Source organism: Physella acuta, unplaced genomic scaffold, assembly GCF_028476545.2.
Source record: "Physella acuta isolate Inbredline_101_S28 unplaced genomic scaffold, ASM2847654v3 ptg001205l, whole genome shotgun sequence".
Lineage (NCBI taxonomy): Eukaryota > Metazoa > Mollusca > Gastropoda > Physidae > Physella > Physella acuta.
The window spans coordinates 200,900-214,194 of record NW_026732722.1 but is presented as its reverse complement, the minus strand read 5'-3'; the positions used below and the strand labels follow the sequence as shown (position 1 = coordinate 214,194).

General features: G+C 38.9%; 1 pseudogene; it reads right to left on the bottom strand.

Moving 5' to 3' along the window:
- Positions 1 to 12,790: 12,790 nt before the first annotated feature.
- LOC131957092 (uncharacterized) lies at positions 12,791 to 12,937 on the bottom strand (annotated as a pseudogene).
- Between the last annotated feature and the right edge of the window lie 358 nt (positions 12,938 to 13,295).

The following is a 13,295-nucleotide window of genomic DNA, read 5'->3' as shown; positions in this document are numbered from 1 at the left end:
ATATATTATTGTTATGGAACTGGCGAGCCGCATCTTGACATCAAAAGAGCCGCATGCGGCTCGCGAGCCGCATGTTGCCGACCCCTGCCCTAGCACACTGCGGTTCTAATGTTATCCTTACATGTTTATTTCATAAATATATAAATACTTAACCTCCAGCACGACATTAGCACAAACTCAAATTTGTAATTATTAAAAGCCAGTTAGGGGTCTGTGTGGTCGAGTCGGTAAAGCTCATGGTAAAGCTCATGGGTTCGAACCCACGGGAAGATGAGGCTCGTTAGCTGGGGACAGCCACTCTTCTAGGAGAGACAACTCCAAAATCAAACAACTGCGGCCTTGTAGTTTGTTCTTGGTTGGACAAAGGCTATAGAAGCAAATCTAAAAAGAAAAGCAAGCTGAAATCGGAGTCAATGGCCTCACTGGCGCATAACCAGTTGACACGTATCCTTAATTGTGTTGGAGGGGGAACCCTTCCAACAATAAGATTAAGAACGAAGAAGAAGAAAAGCTAGTTAAATTTGCCATGAAATTCATTTCAGGATAATACTGCGGTTTTTTTTAAAATTCTTTTACATTGAACTTATGGAAGGATGAATTATGGGGGAGGGGGATTAAACCATCCAATCAGTTGGGAAATCATCTCTTCGATTATATTGATTTCACCTGACCGAATCCTACAAAATATCCAGAACATTAACATGTCCAGTTTGTTCGATTTGAAACTTTCAAAGTAACACTGGTTGTTTCAGACTTTTTCCCCCTTTTTTCTCTGGGAGAAGGTGGGGGGGGGGGGGGAAGAGGGCAGTGGTAAAAGTGTATAAAATGTATTTCGTTTGTGGGGGGGGGGGATCTGCAATGTGGGTTTGCCCTTTCACATAATATGCTCAGTGGTTCGTTCATCCATTATTTTTTTCTGGGGGTGGGGCATTTAAAGTTCCGGTTGGGGAAGGGTTGACAAGTATATATTCAGAATATTCTCCATTAAAAACAAAATTCTATTCGTCCGAGGGGTTGGGGCCATGTAAGGGTTTTTGGACTAATCCACCTACTTCACCGAGGAAATTCCTGAAAGAAACTCTGCCCTTACATCGCTGAAACTAACTCCGCCCATGCCTCGCTGAGCCTTGCCACCTCCCTCATGGGATACTGAGGCTGGCGGGCAGTGCGCTCTCTCTAGGGGGAAAAGGTGGCCTGCAACGTGTGTTTTGTGTGCGCAGCGTTCTCAAAGTCTTACAATACAACATGACTGCTCGTTCAAAAACTACTGCGTGGCTGATCTTAAAAAAATCTACTGCGTGGTTGATTAAAACAATTTTACTGCGGGGCTGATCTTAAAAAATACTACTGCGTGGCTGCTTTTAAAAAACTACTGCGTGGCTGATCTTAAAAAAAAATACTGCGTTGCTGATTTCTAAAAAACTACTGCGTGGCTGATTTAAAAAATCTACTGCGTGGCTGATTTAAAAAATCTACTGCGTGGCTGATCTTTAAAAAATCTACTGCGTGGTTGATTAAAAAAAAATTACTGAGTTGCTGATCTTAAAAAAAAAACTACTGCGTGGCTGCTTTTAAAAAACTACTGCGTGGCTGATCTTAAAAAAAAACTACTGCGTGGCTGCTTTTAAAAAACTACTGCGTGGCTGATTTTAAAAATTACTGCGAGGCCGTGTAACCGTGCATCATAAAGACGCCATAGCAGTCGGGCCCTGCTCCCAGTACTCACATTCCTTGAAGCACGTCATCTTCTCCACGTCCCTCGTGTACAGCGTGCACGAGAAGTCCTCACCCACAAGCTCGTCCATGACGCTGACGTTGCTCACGGCGCAGCTGGAGAGGGAGAAGTTGTGGGAGCTGGAGCTGAAACAGCTGCTGACGCCGGAGCAGTCCAGGGTCTGGTTGTGGTCTGGTGGATATGGTGGAGTGGATAGGTGGATATACATACGTGGATATGGACTGGCTATATGATGGAGTGGATAGGTCTAGGAATATATAGGCGGGTGGGTATGGCTGGATATGGATGTGTGGATAGGTGGATATAGAGACGTGGATATGGACAGTCAATATGGATGAGTGGATAGGCCTGAGATGTTATGAGTTTGTGGGTATGGATAAGTAGATGGAAATAAATGAATATGGACCTTGACGAGGATGGTAACCTACCCTTAACCTAACTCAGTTGACCTTGACTTGGAGACTTACCCGCCCTACATCAGACGGCCTTGACCCCACGGCTTACCTATCTTTAACCTACCTCGAAGGACTTTGAACCCGATACTTACCCATCCTACCTCAGACGGCCTTGACCACGAGGCTTACTCACCCTACCTCAGATGACCTTGACTCGGATACTTATCCACCCTACATCAGACGACCTTGACCCCTAGACTCACCTATCCTCGACCTACAACAGTCGACCTCTGACCTCGTGCCCTGGAAAGCGTCACAGTCGACCTGTGTGACGAGCCTCTGGACGCTCCATGTCTTCTTACTCCAGGGCGTGCTCGTGAAGTCCTCGTGCCATGTCTGGTTCCGGCCCACGCATGCGCTAAGCTGCGGACGGAAGTGAAAGATTCGGTTACTAGAGCTGTACCCTCTAAGCTGTACCCTCTATCCGGACGGTCCATAGGGCAAGTGAAGTAGTTCACCTGATTCTGGGACCTCGGTATATTATGAGGTACCAACCAGAGCTGGGTGGGATCAGGTATTTTATACTGACGAACTTGGATTCCAACTCGAGCCTTTCCGGTTGCTGTCTAGCGCTCTACCGCTAAGCCGTAAAGTCTAGTATTGTTCCCTTTTCTAATCTGAAGGTCTATTGGGCTAGTGAAGTAGAGTTCATCTGCTCATTTGACCCCGGCATGTAAACGGATAGTGTAGTCAACAGTATGCCCAGCGCATATACCTTCTCTAATGTGAGTTAGATACCCATCAGAGCTGGGTGGACTCAGGGATGTTCAAATGAATAGATCCCGTTTTCGTACTCGAGACTTTCCTGTTAGCAGTCGAATGCTCTACTACGCCGCCCCATGAAGTCGTGAAGTCCTTACAACAATCTCTAACGTTAACGCATTGAAATCTGCTGTATACAACTTGCGCTAATCATTTAGCTTATGAACAAAAGTTAACCGAGACAATTGAACCACCAAGGTCAAACATTAGTTTCAACCATTAACCTAATCTCAACCATCAACCTCTTTCAAATTTGGGTTCAAGTCAATAATATGTACTTGTCCACCCAGTTCTGAAGGGTACGTAACTCATGTTAGGGAAATAAAGGCAGCTTGACATAGTGCTGACCACACTATCTCTTCATATGCTGAGGTTTCAGAAGCACATGGACGATGATGATGATAATGATGATGATGGTGGTGGTGGTGGTAATGATAATGATAAGGATAATCATGGTAATGCTGATGATTATAATGATGATAATGATAATGATAATGATGATGATGATGATGATGATGATGATTATGATGATGATGATGATGATGATGATGATGATGATGATGATGATGATGATACAATTAGAAATCACATAATATAACTATAGGACTATCGCAATCCGCTTTAGAAGCCAATAACTTTTTGTTTCTTTCTTTACGGACACCACTGGTTTAGTAGGTATCTTTCATAGCTAGGCAGGCCTCAGCACGGCAAACTCCGACTAACGGACTTTGGTATCGGTTTGATTACTGTATCGGTCGCTTCTGTCTTTCGGTTCTCACAAGGCTTATCTTTCACCCCACGCGAACCTAGAGTCTAGTACCTTATAGCTCAACCGTAGGAAACTAATAACTGACATACTTCGTCACTCAGGTCAAATTATTGCATACTGACAGGTAGAGGAATGCATTCTGAATAAAATAACATTCCCCACGTAACGACAATCGAAAATGGCGGCCCTTGGGCAGTGGCAAACATGGAATGGTCTCCACGGGGCTGGCTACAGCGCGGCTGTGGGGTTGGACCTGGTGCCTAAGCGGCTGTCAGCTGTCCATTTACTTTCTACCTCACCTATTCTGTTATCTGATGAGTTTTTTAATCCTATTTAAAGTTGTTTTTCATTACAGTATAACATTTTTATGAGTTTTGAAAATGAAACTATACAATTATTAATCATTGTGCATTGAACTGGAGAGCCTCACCATTACATCAAGGGAGCCGCAATCGGCTAACATATATGTTATACGCAGATTTTTTATTTTTTTTGTATTTCCAAAACTTTAATCTTGTAATTTCCCATATTAAAGGAACTGATAATATTGTGGCTGACTGTTTGTCAAGAATGTTACTCTTTTTTTTTATACCAACATTGATCATGTGACATTTTTGTTAGTTATGACCATTTACAAGTGATTTGTTTAGTTGATCTACCTTTTTTTTTTTTTTTTCTTTTTCCTTTTTTGTGTGCCTCAGACACGTAATTTATAGCGTCAGTTGTGTGTTCGCTTTAGTATTACAGTTTTCATCATCGGCGTGTGAGGACTGATACAGATTTACAATAGTAATATTTCTTTCTTACTTGTAGCCTGCTTTCATTCATTTAAGATGGTTTACTTATACATAGATCTAATACAAAACGTCTAAATATAAAGAAAAAAAAATTAAAAACCAACCTGAAACTAAAAATGCAAATGCGTAATTTAATGATAATTCAAGGGATGTTTTTTTTTCTCGGCGTGGTGGGCTGAGGGGACGAGGGGGGGGGGGGGAGAGGGGGAATTTTTTTTTTTTTTTAGAGCTGAAATGAATTTGCGATTACAGAGAATTAAAATGATACAAATTTTAAGCAATCGGAAAAAGCAATGTTATTACAATGAGACACGTAAAACCAAACACTCTTCCCTTTCAAACATCTATATCTATACAGTCCTCAAATAGTTTGTTTTTTTCCTTTTTATTTTATTTTATTTTTTTTTTATTAATTCAATAGTTTTAAACATTTAAATCAGTAATAATTATTTAATTGATAGATTTTACACACGTCAAAAACATGAACATCAATTGCATATATAAAAATCCACATGGAGATAATAAGCACAAGCAGTTTATCTAAGCCATAGAGCGAAGTTTATCCTATCTTTTGTTATTAATATTATAGCTGGTTGATACTAGTGTTTACTAATTATTGGATTAACAACTATCAATTACTATGAGCTTTAAATACCGTTTTGTTATTGATCACCAAAGATTTTAGATATTTTTCTTGTAATTTAATTTTTTATAATTAATAGTAACGTTTGTTTACTTGTTTTTGTTTCAATATATATTAAAACTTTTTCTATTCTTTTTATAGTTTAAATTTATAATTATCTCCCTTACAAAAAATTATTGTATGTTTTTTCCCCTGAAAAAAAAGTTCTACGCGCGAGATATTTTGACAGAAAAAGAAGAAGACGAAAGCAAACCGCTGTGAACTGTGTTACACCTTGGTGCACTCTCTGGACTAACGCCAAAATTCTGGGGGGGGGGGGGAAGGGGAAGTGTGTGATGGAATCAAGTAAGGGGTAGTTGAATGTTTGGATGATTTTGGTGGAGACTATTTTTGTATCGTGTTTATATTTGGAAGATTTTTAGTATGCGAGAATTTAGTGTGGGAGAATTTAGTGTGGGAGAATTTAGTATGCGAGAATTTAGTGATGGAGAATTTAGTGTGGGGAATTTAGTGTGGGAGAATATAGTGTGGGAGAATTTTGCGATTATTATTGTGTGGGATTGTGTTTATGGATGGCTCTTTGTTGCTGAATAGGTGTAGTGCATGTTTGAGTGTAGCATTGTCAAGTGTAGGTAATGCCCATCTAATGGTCACATTGATCCGTGTGTTTAGCATGAGTTATCCATTGTGGTGACGTCAGGGGCTTTTGAGGAGAAGTACCAGGTGTCAGCTCTGCCCTAGTTGAGTAGATTATATATAGATAGATATATATATATATATATATATATATATATATATATATATATATATATATATATATATATATATATATATATATATATATATATATATATATATGTATGTATGTATATATTTATTTAATAGAATTCCTTACACGCAGTTCACTCCTAGGAACTAGCTGTGTGGAAAGGTTGCATGTTTAAAATATACATACTATACATAGTATTGCATACAATTATAGTTAAGCATGTCATACAATTTGGAGTTTCCATTATAACAAAACATTTAAATTTTTAATTGACTACTTCTTTCCCTTCTGAACTGTGAAACTGTACTCTTTTACCTTATGACTTTCTCTTCTGAGACAAGAGATTTGAATGGTGAGCTAATACGTGATGATGGATGCTTTTTTTCTGGGAGGTTTTTATCATAAAAGCAGCAACTGAAGTTAGTTTCGCTGTTGTGTTTTTCCGTGTAGTGTCGATGTAAGTAATTGTGGGTTTTTGCATCATTACAGAAGTTGCATTGTTTGAGATAAGTGTGTTCTGTTCTTTCGTGATTTAGTACTTCCTTAACTGTTTGGTACGAGCTGGGGCCGAAGCTGCATGTTAGGTGATCGTGGATTAGTTTCTCAAATTTTTTTTATTTAGTTATTTTTCCTTGTTCTGTTGGGACTCGTTTGATTTTTCCTTTTTGTTGACGAAGCGGTTTCTATTTCTGAATCCGGGTCAGTTGCTTCTGTCTCTGGGTCTTTTGCTGCGTCCTTGGTTGGAGAGTTTTGGATTTTGCTTGATGATGGAGCTTGTGGTTCAGGTGGAGCAGTATTTTGTGCTGAAGGTTGGTCCTTGGGTGTTGACTCTGGGTTGAAAGCTTGGCATTGGTTGGTCCAATGAAGAGTTGAGGAGCAGAATTGGCACGCCTGCTTTCTTCCAGCAATTTTTATAAGAATGTTCAGTGATTTATTTCAACAATAGTTGAGTAGATTTTTTTTAAATGCTTTTATTTTCAATAAAACAATTGTCAAAATATTTAACCATCACTGGGGTTAAATTAATAATAATAAATTACATTTTAGATGATTAATATATGAGAAAAAAGGATGTATGACATAAAAATAAAAGGAGCGTGTCGTATTTGACAATCTCAAGGTTTGTACAACAATATGTGTGAATACAAGAGCAAATAAACCAAGAAAAACCAAACAAAAAAAAAACCCATACAAATACTGTTTCGTTCTGACGGAACGTCTCAGTGAATCGGTGGGGTTGTTGATGCGTGACATTGCTGCTAAAAGGGGAGGTAACTTTCCCAGTCTCATATGGAGAGAATAATATGAAAAAATGAACAATAATAATATCTTATTTAACAATCACAGGGGATCATTTAGTGGTAATATATATTACATGAATGAAAGACATATGTTTGAAATAAAAAGCTTGACAGTTTCAGATTTGGTGTAATAACACAAATAAAAAAAAGGAAATGTTTTACATCTTTATGGTGATATTACTTGCTGCTAGCAGTAAGAGGATTGTTTTTTATGGAAACGCCAACTAATAGTACACTTTCACTTTTACTACTTTTTACTAAGTTTTTAACACCCTGATATTTTCTGTCTCAAAGTTACATGGGTGAACACATTTACTATAAGATAAAAACCAACAGTGGAGTAATGGGGCGGGGCGAGATGGGTGTGAGTTGGTTGGGTAAGGCAGGCCAGGCAGCGCGATCATTGTTGCGTGTTTTGACTGCTAGAAGGGGAGATAAGTCTTCAAAATTTTACGTGATGCAGTATTAGGTGTATCCAGCATTGGTGACAAGGGGGGGGGGGGTGAATCTCGTATGGGGGGGGGGTGATACAAGCTTGAACAACAGAAAAACCCACACAGATACTGTTTCGTTCAGACGGAACGTCTCAGTGAATCGGTGGGGTTGTTGATGCGTGACATTGCTGCTAAAACTTCCTAATATCTTATTTAACAATAACAGGAGATCAGGTAGTGGTAGTATATATTACATAAATGAAAGACATATATTTGAAATATAAAACTTGTAGTATTTGACAGTCTCAGATTTGGTGTATTAGCACCAAAACAAAAATATATAAAAAAAAAAAAAAAAAAAAAAAAAGAGGGAAATGTTTTACATCTTTATGGTGATATAGCTTGTTGCGAGCAGTAAGAGGATTGTCCTATATGGGAACGCCAGTAAATAGTACCCTTTCACTGCTTTCAGAGGACAAGATTTTAACACCCTTCGATTTTCTGTCTCAAAATTACATGGGTGAACTAATTTACTATAAGATAAAAAAAAGGCAGGCCAGGCAGCGCAATCATTGTTGTGTGATTTGACTGCTAGAAGGGGAGATACGTTTCTAGTTTTACATGATTCAGTAATAGAGGTATCCAGCATTGGTGACAAGGGGGTGGGGAGGAGGGGGGGGGGGGTAGGGTGGTGTGTTCTCATCGCGTGCTGGGGTGTGGGGTTACAGCGAAAGTTTCTTCTGAAGGTCAACAATGTATTACCAATGTTCTCGTAAGTGAGGAAAATGGTGGTTGGGGGGGGGGGGGGAGGAGGTTATGAACTATAGTCTGCGTCAGTAAACAAAACTTTTTATGTCAGCATCTGAGCTGGGGTGGGTAGGTTTGGTGTGTTCGAGTCACGTGCTTGGGGGGGGGGGTTGCTGTGGTGATTTCGTATAGGGGTAAACAGATTCCTTACAGGTGTTCACAAATGGTAATAAAAATTGATTCTTACATGCAATTCTTTTCTCTTTGTAATGCACATCTCAGATGTTTGCCTTTTAAATACGGTAAAACATATATAGACAAAACAGTATTTAGTACCATAACATTGATGGGTACTAAGGAGACTAGGGCAGAAAAATGTTGGTAAAAAAAAAACAGTTGGGTATAAAAAGATTTTGGAAGGGGGTCAGTGCTGGGGTGTGGGGTTACAAAGGAAGTCACTTTTTAGAGGTCAAAAAATCATTACAAAGGTTCTCATAAAATAGTTTGGATATGCTTATACCTGCTGCTGAAGTTGACAATCCGGCAAAAAGGGGAGAAAGTTTTTTGGGGGGGGAGGTGTTATGAACTGTAGTTTACGTCAGTAAACAAAAAACTTTAAATTTCAACAGCTAAACTGGGCTGGGTGGGTTTGGTGTGTTCGAGTCACATACCTAGGGGGGGGGGGGGGGGTTGCTGTGAAGTTTTCGTATGGAGGTAAACAAATTCCTTACAAGTGTTCACATATTAAGTTCAAGGTGATTTGAAAACAGGGAAAAAAAAAAAAAAAAGTACAGCATTATACGAAAATAATTTGTGGGAATCTTTTCTCTTAGAATTGTACATTTCAAATGTTTGCATTTAAGCGGAGTAATACTAACATTATTGAATACTTTAAAATAGTTGGGTACTAAGGAGGTTTGGGCAGAAAAGCTGTTGAATAAAATAGGGGGGGTGGGTTATTAGGTTTATTTTACATGTAAAGTATAGGGGCTCGAAAAGGGGTAAGGTCATATGGGTTGTAAGGTTGGGGTTGTGAGGGCAGATATGTCAGAAGTGGGAGGGTTGGTGAGGCACCCGAGGCGGTGGTGCTTTCCTAAAGTGTTGTTATGTTTGGGTTGACTAGAGTGTGTGTGTGTGTGTGTGTGTATGTATGTATGTGTGTGTATTTATGTGTTTTGTTTGTCGAGTCGTCTTTTAAAAATCAGGTCCAATGTCTGTGGCGTAATATGTCTGTTGTCAAAATGGGTTCTGAGTCTGTTGGTCCAAATAGTTTGTCTGTAGATCGCCACGATCTCTGCTTTCTGCTCTAGTTCTCTTCTGCCTTTGTGTTTGGGTAGTTTGTTTAGTGTTATCGCTACGTCCACGTCAAAGGTCTCGTTTCTGGTCACTATTTGGGTCTCTAGGGTCTTTTTCATTGTCTGAATAGCGGGGCAGTCTAGGTAGATGTGGGATTCTGATTCTAAGTGGTTTTGTCTACATAAAGTACATTTTCTTGGTGGGTGGTGTCCTATAGGTGTTGAGTTGTAGATAAGTCTATATGCAATTTCTCTAGCTTTGGGTGTGATTGTTTGGAGGTTGAGGTTTCTAAAGATGTCTGTAGTGTCTGTTAATGCATACTTTCTACACCATTTTATTCTAATGTGTAAAGGTGTGGCGAGTTTGGTGACTAACTGTTTGTAGATGTTGTGTGATTTTTCTTGTAAAAGGTGCTCGTTGTTTTTTAGTATCTGTATGCATTGAGTGTAGAAAGTGCTTAGTTTATACCCTATTGCGTGTGGTGAATTGTTGTTTATTTTGCTGAGTTTGTTTAATTGTATCCCTATGTAGTAGTGTGCTAATGGGTGGTTTTCTGGTTCACTAATTACTTTATGAATGTGTGTCAGTCTAAATGTGTTTATTTTTGTTTGGATGTCGTGTAGGTTTATCCCCCCGTGTAGTTTGCTTTGAACTTGGGTGTTGTGGCTAATGTTATGTATTGTGTTTTGAAAAATGTATTTCCTAATGTGTGTATTTTTTTTTTTTTACTACTTGGGTTGGTGTTGTTTGGGATGTGGCTACGTATATGAGTTTGGGAATGATGTATCTGTTTACTATTGTGGCCCTAGCGAATATTGTTGTCGTACTGTGTTTGTAGAAATCTAGTTTGTTTTCAATGTTTTGAATGATTTGTTTCCATATGTCTTTTTGTGTACCTAGTGGGTTGTTGTGGTGTGTTATGCCGTAGATTTTGAGTTGGTGTGTGGGTGTAAGATTTAGGGGGTAGTTTTGTTTATGTTTCCATTGTCTCAGACCCATTACCTTTGTTTTTTCTAAATTTATTTTTGTCCCGCTGGCTTTCCCGTAGTCTATGAAGGTGTCTGTTATTTCTTTAATTGAGTTTTCTGTCCGTAGTGTGAAGGCTGTGTCGTCTGCGTAGGCTAGGGTTTTTTTTTCCGTCATGTTTGGTATGTGTAGTCCTTTGATGTTTATGTTTTGTCTGATGCATTCAAGAAGGGGTTCTAATGTCAGTATGTATAAAATGGGGGAGAGTTGGCATCCCTGTCTAACTGATTTTTCTACTGCGAATGGTTGAGTTATGGTGTTGTTTATTAATATGTGGCTTCGGGCATTTGTATAAATGATATTTATCCACGTTGTAAAATAGTGTCCTATGTTGTTTGCTGCTAGTGTTCTGTGTAGATATTTGTGTGCTACTCTATCGAACGCCTTTTCTTGATCTAAGCTAAGTATGAATGCTTGTGTGTTTTTGTCGTGTGTGTATTGAATGATATCTCTGATTAGGTGGTTGTGGTTGTGTATATTTCTGCCTGTGATGCTACACTGCTGGTCTGTGTGTACTAGTTTGTGTAAGAATGGTTCTAATCTATTTACAAGTATTTTGGTTAGTATTTTGTAATCTGTGTTTAAGAGAGAGATGGGTCTGTAATTTTTGGTGAATTTCTGATCTGTTCCTGGTTTGCCTATTAGTGTAATGTATAAAGTGTTAAAATTTTCATGTGCTTGTTCTAGTGTGTGCATTTCGCTAAAAGTGTGAAGGAGTAGTGGGCTTAAGTCTGTCGTAAAGGTTTTGTAGAATTCCGCTGTCAAGCCGTCAGGTCCGGGTGGTTTGTTGTCGTTTAATTTCTTGATGGCATTTTTTACCTCGTCTAGCTGTATGGGTGTGTCTATTTTGTTTCTGTCGCAGTCTGGTAGGGGTTTAGTATAAGTCAGATATTTGTTCTGTCTGTCTGTGTCAGTCGCTTCGTATTTGTACAGTCGTTTGTAGTAGTCCGTGAAGATTTTTTTTATTTGTTTTGGGTCAATGGTCTCTGTGTTGTTCTCGTCAGTGATGCGTTAGATTTGCTTTGGTGGAGTTATATGAATGTATGTAAACAAAATCTTAATTTTCTTTTAATTTTTTTTATTCTTTTCTTTTTTTTTTTTTTCTTTTTTCTTCTTATTTCTTTGTTCCATGTTTCTTTGATTTCTTTGTTCCGATTTCTTGGTTCCATTTGTTTCTTTCTTGATTTTGTTTCTGGTTTGCTATGACATAAAGTACAGGACAGTACAAACATGATCGCTTCTCTGTTTTTTGGCCTTTCTTCTTGTGCTTGATACGCTCTTGGTTTGATAATGGTTTATTCTTTGTTGGTAATTGTACTTGGTGAGAGTGAGTTTGGTGTCTTGACGTTGATGGTGAAGTTGGTCGAATGGTGTGGAACTTACGTTGAGGTGAGGCATGATGCGCATGGTAGTAGAGTTGTTCGATGCATTGAAGCTTGGGGAGATGAGTTGGGTGGGTTCTTGTGTTGAGAGATCTTTCGAGGTGAGTTGTTTTGAAGTATTGTTCATTGTGGATTGAGGAGGATTAACGTTGTGACGTAGTCGAGTAATTGAGTTGGGCGAGGTGACGTTGAAGAGTGAAGTTTGCTGATGTTGCTGAGTCGATGGTTTTGAGCTTGGTGGAGTGATGATGAGGGCGAGGTAGAGCTGTTGGCGATTGTTTATTTTGAGTAGATGATCTTGAGAGATGGTTAGTTGATTTGCTAGTGTTTTGACGGAAGCTTCCCACCTAAGATTTCTCCTAGGTGGGTGTCGTCAGAGTGTTAGTGAGTTTGTTGGGAGCGAGGTAGATACGTTTGACGTAGTAGATGAGTTCGATTTCTTGAGCGAGGTAGTTGCGTTAGACGTAGTAGATGAGTTCGATTTGTTGGCGATAGACAGACCTCCCACCTAAGATTTCTCCTAGATGGGTGTCGTCAGGCTGAAAAATAAAAGATTGAAAAGTTAGCCACTCGTACATTTGAAGCCACGCAATACAAGTACTGGGTGACTCATCTCGAGAGCGTGTGCGTTCGAGGGATGTGTGGGAGCAGCCCCACAGCGGTCGTTGGCGAGATTTGCGTGGGTTTAGAGTAGTAGATTTGACCGCCTCTCGACCCCGGCAGCCAGCCCTAAAAAGGGCTGACCAACCAAATGGCTAAGATCCGTGTAGATCCATAACAGATACTACACTTTGATCTTAGCCAAAAGGCCGAGAAGAAACAAAATCTTAAATAAGATCCGAAGGTTACGAGTAGGAGGGAACAATTATAATAGAATCTTCTTGCTATTAATATTATAGCTGGTTGGTACTAGTGACTGCTAATTATTATATCAACAACTAACAATTAATAGGAGTTGCAATTAATATTTTGTAATTAATCACCAAAACTTTTAATTTGTTTTTTTGGAATTTAATTTTTTATGATTAATGCTGATGTTTGTTTACTTGTTTTTGTATCATTATATATTTATATATTTTTTTTTGTTTTATAGTTTAATTTTATAATTACCTCCCCTTAAAATTAATTACTGTTTGTTTTTTCCCCTGATAAAAAAGTTCCACGTGCGAGATACAAAAG